The sequence below is a fragment of the Falco biarmicus genome, chromosome 13 (assembly GCF_023638135.1).
Source record: "Falco biarmicus isolate bFalBia1 chromosome 13, bFalBia1.pri, whole genome shotgun sequence".
Taxonomy (NCBI): domain Eukaryota; kingdom Metazoa; phylum Chordata; class Aves; order Falconiformes; family Falconidae; genus Falco; species Falco biarmicus.
Genome location: NC_079300.1, coordinates 8,411,140 through 8,430,031, shown reverse-complemented (window position 1 = coordinate 8,430,031; position 18,892 = coordinate 8,411,140). Strand labels below are relative to the sequence as shown.

Sequence of the window (18,892 nt, the reverse complement as noted above, 5' to 3'; positions counted from 1 at the left end):
TCTTTTGTCTTCTTGCTGGGAATCTCCCCTCTCCTGCTGTGCACAATGCCTCCTGCTCATGTCAACAGCATCAGGGATCTCACCTGGGATATCCCAGTGTCAAAACCATGATGCTGAACAGACTGATAGAAGTCCCACCACTGGCAGTCACGCAGGGAGTGTGCTTACAGACATCTCTGCGTGGGGCAACAACTGGCAGGTGAGACCGGCAGTTGACAGTGGTGGGTCCTCAGCTTCCTGGGGCCACTGCCACCCTGGGCCATGAAATCATCTATGACTTCTTACAGGACGCTGCTGGGAGGGCCTCAGAAGCACAGATCAGACTTGACGTGTCTCAGTGTTAGAAAGAGATCATCTTGCAGCCTCTGTGTGTGTTGTAAGCAGATCATCTTGGCTGTGCGGCCAACGAAGAGGCCTCTTTTCGCCTGCTGTCTGCCTTCGTATCCTTCACTTCAAATGCCAGGGCACTGTTTTCCAACTGCAACGCTCTGTCAGGTCTTGGGGGAAGGGAGAACTGGTCCTTATCTTTAGTATCATAGAAAAGAGCTGCAGAAAACATCTTGAAGGGTTTCTAGCCCTCCCCCTCTCAGTCTACATGAGTAAACATCCTCACTTAGGTGCGCCTTTTACCATATTAATAGCTACTTCCCTTTCCGTAATCACTGGGTTATTGCTGAAGAAATTGCAGCAACATTAATAGCAAATGACCCGCAAATTCAATACAACATCAAAGGTCATGGAGTTGTATCACGCAATGAACTTACTTTTGATGAATTGGTCCCATCCCCTGGAACATTCTTACAGTAATTTAAAGAGTCATAACATCTTACCATGTGCTGCTTCAACTTTTTGACATGAAGCTAAAAATAGCAAGCGCTGCAAAGCCTGGGAGAACAGATTCAAGTTCAGATCTGAGCTGAAAATCCCCAGTGTTTCAGGATGTTCGCATGAGTGTTTTGATTTCAACACACCATAAAGACAAGGTTAAACCAGGAAGTTTGGGTATGAGTCCAGAGCAGGAAGGGGACAGGTACAAAAAGTGGGTGCCTGACTTCATCCTATTTCTATTTAAAGAATCACAGTATCAAAAGCCTGGCAACCGATTTGAATGTAGAGGCCAATTGAAAACGATGTGATTATAAGCAGATGCTGCTCAGGCTTCGGTTGCTGTGCTGTTTGCTGTCTGCCACTGTGTCACCACACAGGTGCAGGCCCCCATCCTGGATCTTGCTTACCCACTATGCAACGCCTAATACCGCTCACTTGCCTCACCAGGCGGGTAGGAGGGCGTATCAGTCATTTTGGTTTTGCCAAGCACTTTGGGAGCGTTGGATGAAAGGTGCCATTATTACTGTTACTGGTGGCGGTGATGTGCTGCCTCTCTCTGAATCGGCCACCCTACTGGGGAGGCAGACACTTGGGGAGGTTTTGAGCTCAGAGGAAAAGCAGGTGCTGAGCAGCTGCGTCCCAGGAGGCCTGATGAGCGTGGGGCAGTGTGAACTCTGCGTCCCATGACCCCACAGGAGGCCAAGCCAGGGCTTACAGCCCTCCGCCACAGCCTTTCCTCCTCTGCCCTGACTGCCTGGGTAAGAAAGAGGATCCCTGCGCTTTTTATATATCTGACTCCTGAGAAAATGTGGAGGCTTGGACCATTTGGCTTGGACCATTTTTGTTTGTGTTTCCATAACTCTCCTCCGACACACGTCTGCTGTTCTTTGATTTGGGCTGGCTAAGCTCACGCAGCGGGTTGTTCCAGCCCTCTGGGACACAGGGTGACTGCATTCGAAGCGGCAAGGAGGAGGCTCTGCCTTGTTTACGTTTTGGAGCATGAATGCTAGCTTGCAATCCTGTGGGCTGTTCCGGTTATCAGGCACGGCACTGCTCTGCTGGCAGCTCCCCCATCTCGAGCTGTAGCGAGCAATGCGATGCGTTAGGTAATCCACAATGTGGGAAGGGTGAACACCCTGCCATTTACTGGTTATTTATACACCCAGATTGGCTTTCTCTGCCTGCCTATTTCTTTTTTTTTAAAGGGAATTATGAAAATTGAATGTGAATGTGAAAATGAAAAGGTCTTTTTTGAAACTGTTGTCTCTTCCCCTTGCCTAGATGTGGCCAAGGGCATTTTCTTCTGTAGTCCCCGTCGCTCCCATCGAAACCTCTGAGACACATCACCGTGTGGAAGCTGTTGTGAGGCAGCACCCCCACCACCGGGCCGTCAGGTATGGGGAAGACTGGGAATGGAGAACCACGGCCACAGCGGTGCCAGGCAGTGCAGCCAGGGGAGAGTAGCACAGTGTTTGGGCTTTCTCAAGGGTTTAAGAGCAAAGGCTGGAAAATCAGTCCTTTTTCTAAGGCTTAAAGGCACATTTTGAGACTACACGTGCTGTGAAGCCCAGGTGGGTATGCGCAGATGTTATTCATTGGGTTGGGATTGGACCAACATGTCTGCTGCTCTGCATTTCTTGCCATCCGCTGTTTGATCTGTGCAGGCACCGTGGATTGCAGGTTAGATCCTGGGCAAGCACATGTGTGATGTTTTGGGGTAATTCAACCCAAGCTTGTGTTGTGTTTGTTGGACTGCAGACAGGAAGAAAGACTGTCAAGACAGTCGTCTTCTACCCATCTGTCCGCTCTTTCTTTTATGACAGGGATTTCTGTATCTTTTCCTTCACCTCAAGAGAAATAACAGCAGAGCGAGGTTTGACGCTGCCCTGGTCCCACTGTTAGACGTGGGTTAGGTAACCAGGCTGCTCTCTTCAGCCACAGGAGGCCCCTAGGCAAAACCAATAAAACACAGAGGGAAATATTCTGCACTTGCACAGTCTTTTGTGCCAGGAGCTCTCAGTGTCGTACCCACAACAATGAATCGGGCCTCGCAATGCTCCTTCGGGGCCGATTAGCACAATCACATACTTTTTGGAAGGCTACATGAGAGCCAGTTAAAGTCAAAATCATTAATTCCAGTATGTTCTCCTGCGTGATAACTGGATCAGCTTATCAGGGCACCTAATCCGCGGGTCATGGGGCCCTTTTCCTGACTGCCCACAACGTCAGCATGAAGCAGTGGATGGTCAGGTGTTCCCTTAAGCTTTTTCCCAGATGCTGAAAAATAGTGGGATTCTGCAGGGACTTAGCAGACTGAGTCAAGAAGCTGGAGAACCTGATAAATCCCCAGTTTCTACTTACTTTCCCCTGAGGATCTATACAGCAGGAAAAGTGCCCTCCTGTGTGACTTTCCTGCCAACCATGGCCCCACTGGGGAGGGACCTGCGTGCTGCCAGCAGCTCCCGTGGGTCCAGGTCACCAGAGGGCATCACTGAGATATGCAGAGCCCAAACTTGGCTTGGATTAGGCCAAGAATTCGGTGTGGCCTACAAAGAGGGAAATTTCATGGATTTCACTGTTAACACTGTATCGAGCCTACAGGCACCACCCTACACGCACCCCTTGTGCTTTTGGCTCAGAGCTCCCTGCAGGGAACAGCAACCACCAAGACCATGCAGGCGTCAGGGTTGGGATGGGAGCTGTATGGGCAGTGGATATGGAGGCTGCACCTCCTGGTTTTCCTCCTCACCATGTGGCCGCTGTCCTTTTGCAGAGCCAGCAGCCTAGGAGTAATTAAAATAAAAAAAAATAAATAAGTTAACAAAATAAATGCATAAATAAACATGGATCCTCACAATGCAAATTAAGGCCATATTACAGGAGAAATTGAATCCAAAGAATGCAAACAGTCAAACAAATAAACAAGCAACAAAAGAAAACCAATTATTTTTCAAGAGAGTCACAAATGAGTAAACAAAACAATGAATGCCTCTGGCCTCCAGCATCCGTGCACTGGCACTATCAGAACGCCAGGGAGCAAGGCCCAGGCTTCCTTTTAAAGTCACCTCTGCCTCACCATGATGCCCCTCTGCCCTGCGCCTTGTTTATCTCAGATTAAAATTATTTAATCGTGACGCATGGCTTTGTCCAATTGACCTGACACCATTTTCTTTTTGGTTAAAGCCATATGTTAGACAAATTCCCAGAAGGATGAGGATTTCTTCTTTCATTTTCCCCGAAGGACAAGGATTTCTTCCATTTTCCTTGCAGCATCCACTTGAGAAGAAATTAATTTCTTCCCCCCCACCCCCCCTTGATTGGCCATGCAGTCTTACAAGATTTCCCTGCATCGTTTGAAAACCAGTGTAGACGGTTGGTCTATTGTGAGAAACCACAGGGAGTTTTTAAGCTGTCGCATCGCAGTTACCAGCTTTAGCTTCACCAGGATGAAAATAGACAATAGCGAGAGGAAGGGGGTTCTGGAGATCTCCAGCTCACTGTTTCCAATTAGGAAGCAACTTCGGCTCGTTCTACCGCTGCAGCCAATCTTCATTAGCAGCACAAACTGTTCGAATCCATGCACAGGATCTGATTCAAGGAAACTTCCCTGTTCGGCAAAGCACTTCAGCACATGCCCCAGTCCTGCTGAAGTCAAGGAGGTTGATGCAAATGCTCCAAGCAGCTCACAAGCCCCTCAGTCCTCCCCAGACCTGCAGCTCGCATCCTGTGGGACAGGGAGGGCAGAGGGAGTCCCCCGGTCCCCGCCGCACAGCCTCCTGCTCCCTCGCACCACCTCCACGGCCACAAGACCCAACTCGAGTGCCCTTATCTCCTTGTACTTTGATCCACGCCTAGCTTAAGCATAGGCCGTCCTGCTGCTTTTGGCACCCTGTTACCCGAAAGGGCAGTACAGTCTGCTTCTAACTGTGTTGCAATGAACCAGCCAGTGGTAAATTTACTATTTACCCCACTTCTTGGCTAATTTTATTGATTTTAGCCAGGGATTACTCAAGCTTTCCAGCCGAGTATTATTCGACGTCAGTGCGGGTGGAAGGATCTGGCCCTTATTTATTGTCCTTCCTAGTTTATTGCCTTTGTTTCTCTTTTCACAGATTAATTACAAACATCTCACTCTGTGAACTCCCACTGTACAGTGGTTGTGTGATCTCAGCGCCATGAATTATAGATGCCTGACATATCACACCAAGCTATTATGATTTTTTTTTTCCACAAGCAAGCTATGAATTATGAAGAAGGTCTATTAAATTTATAATATTCTCTATCTTTGGTATAGGAAAGGGAAGGCACAGCCTGATGATGCCTTTATATTGCAGTCCCCTCCCCCTCCGGACTCAGGCAGAGCAGACAACGCAAGTCACAATACAAACTCTGTATGTTTGGTAAAAATGATTGATGTCGCAGGGATGCCAGCCTTGGAGTCCCTCCTGTTAGTCACGGGACTGTGCCTCATGGGTTTGCTCAGATTGTGGGTGGCTGTGTGGGCCCAAGACCCCCTGCACGAGGGGCTGCGGGCGACAGCCCCACAGCAACAGCTCCACCGCCCGCCTTCCCTCCCCTTCCCTGGCTTTGTGGGAGGCTAGTGCCAGGGGGGTTAACTGGAGTGGAGGGAGATGTCGGCAGAGGACTTGGGACCACGGAGGCCGAATGAGCAGAGGCTACGGACACCCAGAGACAAGAGCAGTGGCCCTCGGCTGCCTCCTGTCAGCCATTTCCCCTCAGCGGCACCCCCACCAGGGTGTCCCCTCAGCAGCCTTCCCCCAGCCGCTTCCCCCCAGGGGTCATCCCTCAACAGTTTCCCTTCAAGGGTCTCCCCTCAGCACCCTCCTCTTGGCCATTTCTCCTCAGTGGACCCTCCTTAATGGTTTCCCCTCTTGGGGTCCCACCTCAGCAGCCATTGCCCCTCAGCACCATTCCTGCGGCCATCTTCCCTCAGCAGCCCCTCCTCAGTGGTTCCCCCCCCCGGGGTCTCCCCTCAGCAGCCTTCCCTCAGGGGTCTCCCCCTCAGCACCCTCCTCTCAGCTATTTCTCCTCAGCGACCCCTCCTCAAGGGTTTACCCCGGTGGTCTCCCCTCAGCGGCCTATCCCCTCAGCCATTTCCCCTCAGGGGTCATCTCTCGGCCATCGCCCCTCAGCGGCCCATACCGAATGGTTCCTCCCCCGGGGTCTCCCCTCAGCGGGCTTCCCACAGCCGCAGCCCCGCGGGGTCTCCCCTCAGCACCCACCCCCACCCCCAGCCATCTCCCCTCAGCAGCTTCCCGCCACGGGGGTCCCCCCGGGGCCGGCTCCCCTCGGGGCGCTGGGCGGGCGCAGCCCGGGCCGGGGGCGCTGCGCTGCCCCGCCCCCCGCCTCCCCTCCCCCCGCGCGGCAGCCCCGCGCCGTGCCCGCGCGCCGCCGGTGATGTCAGCGTGTTATTGACTCTCCCAGCCTGAATGACTGAGCACCGCGGAGGGGGCGGGGAGGCCGCGCCGCGCGGCGCCCGGCCAGGCGAAAATGGGCGCGCGGGCAGGGGCGGGGGAGGGGCGCGCCGCCGCGCGCGGAGGGGGGGAGGGGCGGGCGGCAGGTGGGGCCGGGCCCGGCCGCCGGCGGGAGGCGCCGCGAAATGGCGGCCGCGCCGCGCCAGGCCCCACCGGGCCCGCCGGGCTCCGGCCGGCCGCGGGCAGCGCCGCTCCCCCGGCTCCGACGGCCGCCCGCCGCCGCAGGTGTCCCGCAGCGCGGCGCCGGGGCCTGCGGGGCGCGGGCGACAGGGCGGGCCGCGGCGGCCTGCAGCCACGGGCGGTGCCCCGTGTCCCCGCGCGCCCGTGCCCGGGCCTGGCAACGCGTGTGCTGGGTGGCGTCGCCACAGCGCGGCCGCCCCATGTGCCGGCCCCGTGCGGCCCGGCCCCGCGCTCGGCACCCCCGGCTGCCCCAGTGTCCGTCTCTCGCCCGCAGCTCCGCTGTGCGCCACCCGGAACGGCGCTGCGAGACAGAGACAGCCTTCCCCGGCCCGTCCGGGCCTTGTCACCCTTGGCACAGCTCCGCCACGTCACCTGCCTTATCACGGCACACACACCTTTGTTCTGGCTTTCCAGGCTGGTCGCGCCGTGCCCGCGCTGTCTCGTTCAGGGTCATACGGAATGTATCGCCTACTCCTTCAGTGTTCAGACAAGCCATTTGAAGCGTTCTCATGTGTTTCCAACTTAGCCTTGCCACAAGGCTTGCGATTTATTGCGGCAGGGAGGCTGCCGGGTGCTGTGCGCCCTGCTCTGCAGCGTTGCCTCGTGTTTCCCCGTCGGCCTCTTCCCGTGCGTGGCCTGCAGACGCACAGCTAGGTCGGGAGCGCCTTCAGATGGGTTGTGTTTCTTATTTGGGTGGGAGGGATGGAAAGGGTGTGCTGAGCAAGGAGTATGTTCCCCTGCTCAGCTTGGATCAAAGCAAGGGATTAAGCGAGAGATGTCTCCGCCTGTAGCGCTCGGGCATTACCCCCAGTGTTTTCCCTGCCCAGCGAGCCATGGCTGGTGGCAGGAGCTGGGAGCAGTGCTGGCGCTCCGTTAGGCACAGGTGGGTCTCGGAGTGTGGCGCTGAGGCTTCCCTCCTGACCCAGACCCAGAGGATATCAATTTCTTGGACCGTTCACATCACTCGGAGCTTCCCCAGCGGCTCCACGTGAGGCGGGATTGGGCGCAGGGTGCCTGACCTCATGGTGTGGGAGTCGCCTGCACTGACAGCAATTTGCCCTGTTGGTGGGGTGTCATGGGCAGCAGTGCAGTTCAACAAGGGACACGGGGAGAAAATGATGGCATTTAATTTTTAGGCTAGCTCAATGCTATCATTGGGAACAGCAGGCATCCATTCTGAGCATTTGGCCAATATTTATGGGATCAAATATCTGCTAATAGTGGGCAAGTTTAAATTGTGGGGTACAGAAACACTCCAGAAGCAAATGCCCCAGTATTCGTTTCAGTGCACGTGCAGAGTGATTAAAGCCCAGACTGCCATTTACCACCTGAAAGCTGGTTCTCACAGGATAAAGCATAGGGAGAAATATCTGCAGCATAGCTGAATCTTCTTGTCTGTGCCCAACGGGAAGATAGGGGCTTTACTGGAGCATCCCACGTGTGATCCCTCTGGGAGCTGCTGAAGCCAAATGAGACGGACACAGCAAATGCCTTCTGGATATAATCGTTCACAGGCACAGCAGAAGGAAAGGAAGACTTCTATAAACAATTATCTATGCAAGCTGCAAGAGTAGCATTTCCACTAGCTCTCCAGGGCCCTGATAATACTCCCTGAGACATGCTGAGATGGATAGGATTTATAAACCATGGATAGGTATTTCCTACGTTGCAGCTCTCTCGGCAGTATTATTCCATGAAGCTCTCTGTAGAAGACATATATGTTCATGAAAACATTTTATAGTCCTGTTGTGCTGGGATTAATATCAGACAAGAAAGTCTAGACCATGTGCACTTTGTTCTTCCCAGCGCATTTCTGAGTCCACAAATAGAAAAGAGCACACAGGAGCATGTGACTATTAGGTAACTAATATTCTTGCAGCTTTATGCAATTTTGGCATTTCATACAGAGTTTTCACAATAATTTACAGGCGATGCATTTCTAAAGAAGCAGGCAGCAGCTGTGTATGCTTCCAAAGATGGTGTCTCAATCTATAGGTGTACAGATGTAAACAACCTGTCTTGACATATAAAAGCTACTAGCCAGTGTTGCATGCGACATTGCACGGGAAGTCACTGGCTGAACGCGGTCAATGGTTTTCACTCACACAAAATGTGCTGCAGCTAGCCCCGCCGTGGGGGGTGTATCTGATAAGGTATCACACCTCCTTGCAGTGGTGGCATTGTGTAAAACCCTACAAACACCCACCCTGTCCTGACCCCTGAGGTTCCCCCACACTGTCTGCTCTCACTCTTCTCATTTTTAGGACTGTGATCTTCAGGAACAGCTGTTTGTAGATGCTGCTTAGTAGTGATCACAGAGCGCCTCCAAGTAGCTGAGAAGGATGTGAGGTGTCCAGAACGTTTTTGGAAGTGGCTGTCAGCTGAATGAAACTACCAAGGGCAGAGGCGGGTTCTCCATTTTGGTGCATTCAAATGGGGCTGTATGTGCCTTTCTGAAAGGAACTGACTACCCAGCACAACACAGTATAGGGAACTTACTGGACAACACAACACTGTAACTGGAGGGAATTGAAGATAGGACATTCAGGAGGTCAGATTAGAAACCCATCTGCCCTTGTAGCCCCAGGCTCTGGGGACAGAGGTGATGTAAGATACCAGCCCCAGCTGCAGCTACTGACACCGAACCAGTCCACCTCATTTTTGCGACAATTACTCTATTATGACAGCCTGTTTTGTTGAAAATGCCAGGATCTATTTCATGAATAACATAAATGAAGACTGTGGAGTCAGAAGCTTCCTCAACAAAAAAAGACTGATTCATCTTTCTGAGGCTGGTATGGACCTGTTTTGAACTTACACCACCGTGAGAATGAGCAGGGCCAACTCCAGAAATCCCATTCCCATTCCGTAAGAAGGGCAATATTGCTGCCTTGTAATATTACCCACACACAGAACTTCTTCATGTGGAGTGAGCTGAGCTGCAGGATGGGTTTAGTACAGCAGAGCCTTCTCTCTCCAACATGACGATGAAATCTCATCGCACGCCTTGAACATTCCCCATCACCATCTGCTCCCAACTCTACCACTGTATGACCAGGGTGTTCCTGTGCATTGCACAGTCATTGGTGTGCACAAAGCCTTTCTGTCTGCTGATGGGAACCTATAGTATCTTTAGGTCACGTCCTCTTTTAAGGAAGTTGGTATTTGAGGCAACCAAGGATGCACAAGCAACGCCTGTGTCAGCTGCAGCCCTCCTCCAGGACAGGAGCGCTGTCAGATGAGTGCCTTGCAGGGAAGCTCTTAAAAGGGGAACTGAACATGTTGTGCCGAACATGTTTTGTTTTACATTAGGCTTATAATTTTAGGTCTAATGTTTGGTTTGGAAGCTCAAAGCCATGCTCGAGCCCACAGCTGCCAGCTCTAGAGCAGGCAGTGGTGTAATAGTCATTTAATTCCTCTGTACTGTAATCTGATGGTGGAATGTGCTCCCAAGCTGCTTTTAGGTCTGACTGGGGAACAAAATCAATCACAGAATGCACATTACAAGAAAAGCGCTGTTGGTGTCAATTACCTAAGCTCTGCGAACGTAACTCTTCTAATTTCCTGTTAAATCAGTAATGTTACCAATCTCAGTCTATTATTTTAATTAGGACTGTGACTGCAGTTGCTAGGAGCCGAGAGAGCGCAGACAAATGCGAATGTGTAATTAGTCCCACAAACGAGTGGCAAGTTGAATGTGTCAACATCATGGATAGTTACAACATGGGGTGCAGCAGGAGGCCAAGTGATTTGGGCCAGATTCTGATCTCACTGGCCTCGGCGCCAGCCCAGGCAACTCCGCCGAGGTCAGAATTACCCCAGACGTGAGCTGGGGTTAGGGAATCTGGATCTGGCCCCTGGTCATCACAGTTTCTTGGAGCTTCCCCTTGGGTTATTTTTAAAATGTCTGATGTCCCATCTTGTTTGATTAATTTATTTTTTTCTTGCAGTAATGCCTCCTCAGAGCCAATTACCCTGCAGCAAACACTGCTGTCAGGTTAGCTGAACGTGGGTGTTCCCAGCGCCAGTCGGCATCGGATTCCAGCCCTCCCCAGGGACCGGAGCTCCTAGGGTGGGTATGGAAATGCTTGGCTCCTTCCTCTCCCTTCCGAGCTGTGAAAGAAACCTCTCAGTTTCTGTCACATCTGACTGCCTCATGCATCCCAAGAACAGCCTGCGCATTGACAAGGGAGGCAGGCATACCGACAGCAGAGCAGCATTAGCTACCAACCTTGCCGAAAAAAAATAAGCCAAGGACAGAATCCCTGGCTAAATATAGAGCTGAACTGCGAGTGAAAACAATGTGGCAATGCAGCTCCGTCAAAATTAAGAATGAAAATGTTAAGCCGCTGCTGCTTGATGACCCCAGGCTGCTCACAGCGAGCAGCGTATGCCCGAAGGTCCAGCCTGCCGCCGGTACCTAGTGCGGAATGGCACAGTAGGGAGAACGCTGCTTTTATTAGCACTTGGCTATCGGTCCACGCTCCACAAATAAACAAATGGGCTGGGTGCATGTCATCCCAGTTCACGTGTTACAGAAATAACACTGGACTGGAACCAGAGTTAACACAGCTGAGATTCAGGATGCAGCTGACTTTGAGGGAGGGAGGATGGCAGAGCCTAAGTTAGGCTATACCTGCCATTGGAGGCAAACCTGATTTACAGCTCAATCCATCTTCTACACTCTAATTTCCCTGCTTTAGTAGGTCACTCTCCTACTTCACTTCACAAGGTACTTCTTTTGGAACAAATAGACTAGGGAAGAGTCATGGGTTTGGTGTATATTAGATGGACTGATTCAGTCACCTTTCCAAGACAAAAAATATTGTATAAATAGTATGATAAAGAGAGAACGTACCTTGAGGTTTTTGTGTGAAGGTTATTGATAGGGGACCCGAGGACCATGTAGCAATACTGTGGCAATATGACCATTGCAATGCCGTAGGTGCCGGTACCTCCTTTGGGACTGGCTATGGCTTCATGCCCTCACTTGTGGGTTGGGTGGGTTGGGTTGGTTTTTTTCCTCCTCTGTCCTGACCTTTAAACAGAGGTCAGGCACCATTAAGAGCCCAGTTCCTCAGCGATGGAGCCTCTGCCACTGCCTTGCAACAGCTGCTGCGATGATGCAGAGGGTGCCTTACTCGAGCTGTTGTTGTCTTCCCACTTACTTTCCTTAAGTCCTACAGGAAATCGCTTTAACCAAAACCACATTGCATATGCATTATACAATAATAGGCTGTTGTTACTGTCAATGGTGAGTTTTCAGACTTCAGCCCTAGCCCAATGCACATGTGTCCTTGTGACAGAAGAGCCAGCAGCCCACCCAGCTGAGCAGGGACCAGGGGAAGGAACTGAGGTTTATCACCACTCGTGATGATCAGGCGCCCGGTCCATCCCGGAGAGCCCTGGACCGGGTGGCTGTCACCACAGGGCTCTGAGTTGTTCCAAGTCAATATACTCACAGCCTGGAACAAAGAGCCCAGGGGCTGGATAGAGCTCCCTGCTGCCTATGTACACCATGAGACACCTGTGTTGTGTAGGAAATGCTTGTCCGTAGGGAATCGCCATCCCCACACCCTCCTGGCCTGAACGCAGCACAGAACTGCAGGAGCCGCAGCTGGTGGCACGCTGCGACACAGCACGTGCTCAGGTGATCCTTTACTCCAGGTTTCTGCAGGAGGGGAGGTGTAAAGCAGCTGTGCCGTGACAGCTCCAGGCTGGCCGGGCAGGTTCCTTGAACTGCTGTGCAGCCTTTTGAGGTGAACAGTCGTTACCCTGTGATTAAAGTCTGCATGATGTCATAGATGTATAAAGATATCCATAGCCATAAGATTGTGCAACTAGCTTGTAATGTGCATGTTAATAAGGCTATTAAGGTTTACAAATATTCTGCTCTTCCTTACAGTTTATAATTTAATTAATTGCCAGTTAATTGTCTTATTTTCCCCCTGTGATTGATGTCAGTGAGTGGGATTAGGCAGCATCAGATGACAGAAGAAGGAGGAATGAATGCAGCATCCTATGATGGTATGAGAAGAGATGTTTTTATGGACAAATCCTTTCTGACATGGATGAATACCTCAATGAGATATCACAGAGTATCAGCTCAATACATATTGTAATGGGATCATTAGTGGAGGTACCAGCTGTGTGAGGTTTGTATTCACAAGCCACGAGTAACAGGGAAATATTGGCTCCTTGGAAATGTTTGCCAAGCATAAATCTTTCCCTTTTTACAGAGCTGGTACTCAGTTTACATAAAATGGGAAAATACTCTCTAAGGCCCGTGGGACTGCTCCAGCTATCCCTGAAGTCAGTCACAGCAGGAGAGCCTTTGGTGGAGGGAGGGAACCTAAACGCAGCCCTATTCGGCAGTATTTTTCCATGGGGAAGAAGTAAGAGGAGGGTCTTTTCATCAGCGCATGTGAGCCGGGCAGTGGCTCCATCCCTGAAACAAGAGGCATCTCTATCTCTAAGCAGGGAAGGTGGGGTGGCTGAGCAGACACTGCATCTTCTCTCCCGAAGGCAGGATTCTGAGCCTCTCGCCAGGCTCGCTTGCACCCTGCCCACCCACAAATGCATGTCTGGTGGGTCCGGACGTGCCTGGAACATCTCTCCTTCAGGTCCCGCTGTGCATGTGGATTGGGGAGCTTGTCACCACGTCTCAGCCAAGCAGGTCACTAAGCCTCAGGGTGGCTCCTGACCTGCACTCTGTGGAGTATGAACCTGGGAGATGCTGCAGAAGGTACTACAGAGATTTTGCCTTCCCCAAGTCACTTTGGGAGCCTTTAGCTCCAAAAGCCTGCAGCGATGCCAAGCGAGGGGAGCCAGGGTAAATGAAAATCCAGTCTTACGTGACTTTTGACCGGACTTTGATCGCATTTCAGCAGAATGAACCTGGAGCAGTTCCAGTGGCTTTGGTGTGACCGGGATCAGTCAGTGCAAGAGGGCTGAACAGCACATAACCTGCATGTTCCCATCTGGGTGGGTGTGCAACGTGTGTGAACCCCTGCATAAATCAGCACAAACTAACTAGGTTATTTCTGAGGCTGTAATTGGAACAAAGAGTCAGCCAAACCGCATCTGTCTCTTTTAATTCATTCCTTCCATTTGGGGGACTTAGCCTTTAGAAACAGCTATCGGTGATTACATAAAAGAGATTAGCTAACATTTCTGCATAAATCAAGGCCAGCTCAAGATGTTTCCTACATGCGTTGCGAAACCCAGGGCTCGTGGAGGACAAGTTCCTCCTGAGGGAGAGAAGCTCCCCATGCCCCGCACGGCAGGCGGTGCCGGTGCTTGGTGGGGCCAAGGACGGGACCTTCCTGCTCCTCAAAACAGCCTTTCGGGAGAAAAAAAACTCTCCAAGAAAACATGTGCATGGTGGGGAATGGTCTGCCCCGGGTTTGTCTGGTGGGGGTTTTTTCCACAAGAGCAGATTTTCTAGCCAAGATACATGATGGAAACAATGAAAGAAAGGAAGGGGAAGGGGAGCCTTGTTGTAAACCAGATTTCCATGTGTGAATGCAAATCAATCTTGCTGCTAAAGGAAGAGCCAAAGCAGAACATGTTACATTTACTCTTTTAGCGCAGTTGCTAACAAAATACCTTGATGCGAATGCTGCTGGATGACTCAACAAATCTTTTTGTTTCTTTTTTTTTTTTCATTTTGAGGCAATTTCTTCATTTTCCCTCTCTTTGCTGCTCTGTTACCATGAAGGGTGAGGTTGTCCCAGGGTCAGGGAGTTGGAATTTCCCTTCCAGTGTTGTTTTAACTACTCCTCTCCTTTTTTTCTTTCTTTTTTTTGCAGCAGGTCAGAGCGGATCTATAAGGAGGCTGGGGGGAGGCTCAACCCTTCTCTTCCATTCGATCTGCCCTGGATGGTTCCAGTCCCCTGACAGTGAGCACCTGACTCGACGCAGTCCTTCCACGCCATCATCAATACGTCCACATCTCAGCTTCCCTAATGAGCTTTTAAGCAAAAAATACCAAAAGCAGTTGCAAGTTTTTGATTCCTTCATTTTTGAGGAACTGAACTTGAGGCACTGCAGCTGAGTTTCAACACTGCCCAGCACCAGTAGCTCCCATTAGCTGCCGAGTACTCATCGCTTCTTGAAATCAGGCCTAGAGAATCTCTTCATGGTGTTTATTGCTTAGAGTAGAGTTTTGCTCCCAATCTGAGCAAGACCTGGGAGAAACCAAAGGGAGATTTCAGGTGGGAAACTGAAACAAAGTGCAGTTTAAGGTCTGCCATTTACATGTACGTTGGCTCCTCATTACGAAACCAGCTACCCAAAGGCATTTAGTAATATCTTTTAAAAAGCACAAAGGTACTTATTTCCTATTGAAACATGCAGGAAATACATGCCCAGGAATAGAGCTGAAAATGAAGCTGGTTATCTGTCTTCATCCTTTGATCTCTGTCATCTTTCAGAAGCTGGCCTCCAAGTGATATGCCCAAGGATGGATGAAATCGAGTGCTGAATCTTTATCTCTTCCACTTGTGCGTCTGTGCTGCCATTCACGACGCAGACATATTCCTCCTCGGGACTAGTCTAATGGCAATCAACAAGACTCATCCCAGAAATTAGGCTACCGGACAGGCATTCACAATGCCCTGCAGAGATGCCGCCCCATTTCCTCCCATCCAGGTTGCAGCTGCATCTGGCCCTCACTTCTGCCCAGACATGTGATGGATTTGAAGACCCATCCCAGTCCTTGACCTCCACTGAGGACCGCGGAGCTAGTCACTTCTGAAATAACACCCATAGAGAAGCTGAGACCTTTTCATGCTAGAAATACCACAGGGAGGAGAGTGCCTGTAGACACCAACCGCCTCTGTAGTGAAAGGAAATCTGAAGTTTCCCCTCTGCTTTTTCGTGCATAACAGCATCTGTATGCCTCATTTCCATCTTCACAGCTCCTGTAATTTACATACTGAACATTTGCAAAGCCTGAGATCCGGGTTCACTTTGTATCACATCCGATGACCTTCAGTGTATCATCAGAAAAGTTTCCAAGGCAATTTTCCCAAAGTGTATGAATGCGAAACATAAGACCATCAGGAAAGGAGAAAAGGGAAATAAAATCAGATTTCTGAGATATCCATCATTCAAAGATATATTTTCTCTTCTACAGCAGGACAAAAATATTTGAGCTTAAAAAAAAAGGAGTTTTGGCTTTAACAACTTGTTTCTTTACAGCAAGTGTTGGTATAAGGTCCCTCAATAAAGTAACTTTAATTAGGTTTGCCTTCCTAGATCTGCAGAAAGAATATTTCCATAATAAAATGCATTTGAAGAAATGTTAAGTAGGGGAAAAAAAGTAATCAGAGAGCCAGGTTTATTTGCATTCCTTCCTAAGCAATGGCTGTACACCAAGTTTATCCATTTTGGTCCTGCGATCCGGTAATGAATCAGAAAAAAGTCTGGTGGTAAATAATTGGCAATCTAGGCAGAGATTTGTGACAGGAGGAATCCTGACCTCAGGGGATAGGAGCAGGACAGCAGGGTGAGAACAAGCAGCTGAAGCTACTTCTCCCTTCTCTGGAGGTGTCAGGTGCAGCTCTGATGGCTCCTCCTGATAGTGCTGCAGCTATCACAAGGTGATAAACCAGCAACCGGCCTATTTTTGCTTCTGCCGTCCATCACCAATGAGCTGTCCTTTTTAGCCCCCTTGCAAGTGCTAGCAGAATTTGTCTGATGGTGTCCTCGGAAGCTGCATCTCCAACATTATATTGAAGTTTATATTATACTGATGTGGGGTGGCAGGAGAGAAGCTTCTACAGGTGTCACCTGGCTTCTGGGTAAGCATAGCTCAGGCCTCTCATCTGAGGAGTGCCTGGGAATTTCTCTTTTGCTGTTTGGGCTATCACACTGGTTATTGTTCACTGAAGCAATGGAGGATGCTTTGAAAGAGGAGATGCCTTTTGTAACTGACTCGGGACTTCTGTTTGTGTGGAAAAGGAATTGAAAGCTGAAATGCAGAGACTTATTCTGGTGGTTAAGGAAGGAGCTTGTGTCAGCTGTCATAAGGCTCTTCAGATAAAATGGATCTTAAACTGACCATGATAGGCATGCTGAAAATACATAAAGTAGGCAAATCTGACACCGTTCCCATTGCTGTAGGCCAAGCATATATGAAGAATTGGTCTATGAAATAAGCTTGAGAAAGGAGGAAAGCTGTTTAGATTCCTTTGTTCTTCTAAAATGGTGCCCTGCATGCCCTCCTTTCAGGGCCGTTGTGTATATTTAGTGCTGTCAGGTAATTACAACGTGACTGGTAGTAGCTTGTATCTTCCTGCTTCTTATGAGTTGCGAGGGGCTTGTCCATGTACCCTGTGTGGCTTGATACTGTTACAGGGTCAATGCAGGGGTGAAAACTGGGCTCCCGGTGAATCCTCACCGCCTTGCTTCTTTCAGTGTGGTCTGGCTCTTGGACTCTGGTCGTTATCTTTGCCTACAGATAATTGTATAATTTAAGTATTTGGAATATAGGCTGCATGTTGCAAAGCTTCTGCCTTGGGACCAAAAAGGTGGGGGGAGTGTTGGAGGGAGAAGAGGAGCAATTCTGTCTAAGGGGCCCTCCGAGGGGCCTCCTGTCCTTGGTGCTGTGCCAGACATGGCAGCCAAACGGGACCACAAGAGAAGTGTGCGCATCTGTCGGGGGAGGCATTCACCATAACGTTATCTTGAGCTAAACATGGGTTCTCTGCAGCTCTGCTGTCTGTTGTCCTAAAGTGACGTGAATCTGCTGTAGTCAGAGTTCAGGGCTGCTGGACGCTCCCTTTGGACTGGGAGGGCTCACACCTTTAGCCTTCAAACCCCCCAGGGGGTGGTCACTGGAGGAGCGCAGCGCTGAAGTGAACAAATGGTTAATGTAGCTGTATGGCAGCCAGGGAAGCCATTCCTTGGGCTTTGGAATGTTTCCTCCTTTCATCCTGCCTTTTTTTTTTTTTTTTTTTATGATACCATATAGTGTTTAATAATTCAATATATACATAATCCAAAATAAACACACTAATTAACCTTTGTTTTGAGAAATTTAATTAGTTAATGCTTAGTGTCTGTTCAGATTCCAAACAGTTTGGAGTGGGAAAGGTGCCATGGGGAAAGCAAGGCAAAATATGTTTAATGCTGAGCACCTTCAATTATTTAAACAGTAACGTGGGCTGGACCAATTAAAAAAAAAAAAGTTATTATACAGGCATGTACATGCTAAAATATCTTCATGCAGTGTTCCTAAACTCAAGTCTTGCTGCAGAATGGTAAAATATATCCACACATAAAGCAACTGTATGGAGGAGGCAGTCTGGTGTTTAGGAGCGATTCTGCTGCTTGCCAGGAACCCCAAAACCTTCCTGCTGGGGCTCGGAGGCAGGAGGGGTGAGGGAGGTACTGAAACTGGTGCTGGCAGTGACTGCCGACCCTGGCTGGGGGAAGCTGGAGGGCAAATCCTGCTCTCTGTCCCAAATAAATGATGAATTTTCTGAAAGGTCAAATGCTGTGACTCACTAGTACTAGTCATCTACAGCCCAAATGCCTTCAGAACTGCAGGATAATAATTCTACCCAAATACTCAAGCTTTAATATTCTTCCCCAGCTGAACTGTAAATAAAATTATTTCCTAAGAGCACTTATTTGAGCTTGATTATTAAATACATTGCCAAAATCTGGTCGGTTAATATACTGCCTGCTACTTGAGCTGAAGTATCTAGAAGACAAAGAACGAAGTAAACGAAAAGGAAATCAACATTTTGCTAAATTGCATGTTTTTAAAAATCCTGTAATTGAGGCTGCTACTTCATTTCCATTTGTAAAACAGATTGAGTTCCCCTTCCATCTACTAATGGATCTGGTTTATCTCTGATACTAATTGCAGCATTTGCATGGTTTGCACAGGCTGTGGGTGGCAGGACGTTGGGTAAGAAAAGTCAAACCCCTCCTGCTCAGCTCTGTGGTGTCGTTGAAGAGGGACACTGGGCACTGAGCTTCACCGAGCTTCAAGCCCTTGTTCTTTTTCCTACGGCTCCAAAGTCTGGGTCAATCAACCAAGATAAACTTCTTAATTCGCTGTCAGGATTATGTGCCTCAGGTCTCACTTGAGAAGCAGTGGGAAAGGTTCAGGTGGTAATAAAGCAACGCCAGACAGTCTGGATGTTTTATTAAACTTGTCCGTGCTCTCTTTGACCTAGTGACTGGGCTGGAAATGTCACCAGCACAAAGGTTGCTCATGAGGTTTGCACGTGGGCCTTGCTGCTGCACGGGGTGGTGGGGAGAGGTGGGGGTTTGCAGCGTCTCTCCTTGTTCTTTCCCATTATCGTTGGGAAGAGAATTGTGTGCTGAAGGTCTGGGGGAAAAGAAAACAAGGGTTTTTTTCTTTTAGATGA

General features: G+C 49.8%; 1 long non-coding RNA gene across 1 annotated transcript; it reads left to right on the top strand.

Moving 5' to 3' along the window:
* The first annotated feature begins 10,453 nt into the window (after positions 1 to 10,453).
* Positions 10,454 to 17,081, top strand: LOC130158395 (uncharacterized). The gene is made up of 3 exons (XR_008825280.1): positions 10,454 to 13,248; positions 13,391 to 13,487; positions 14,315 to 17,081. It is a non-coding gene; the product is annotated as an uncharacterized LOC130158395 (long non-coding RNA).
* Positions 17,082 to 18,892: the final 1,811 nt, after the last annotated feature.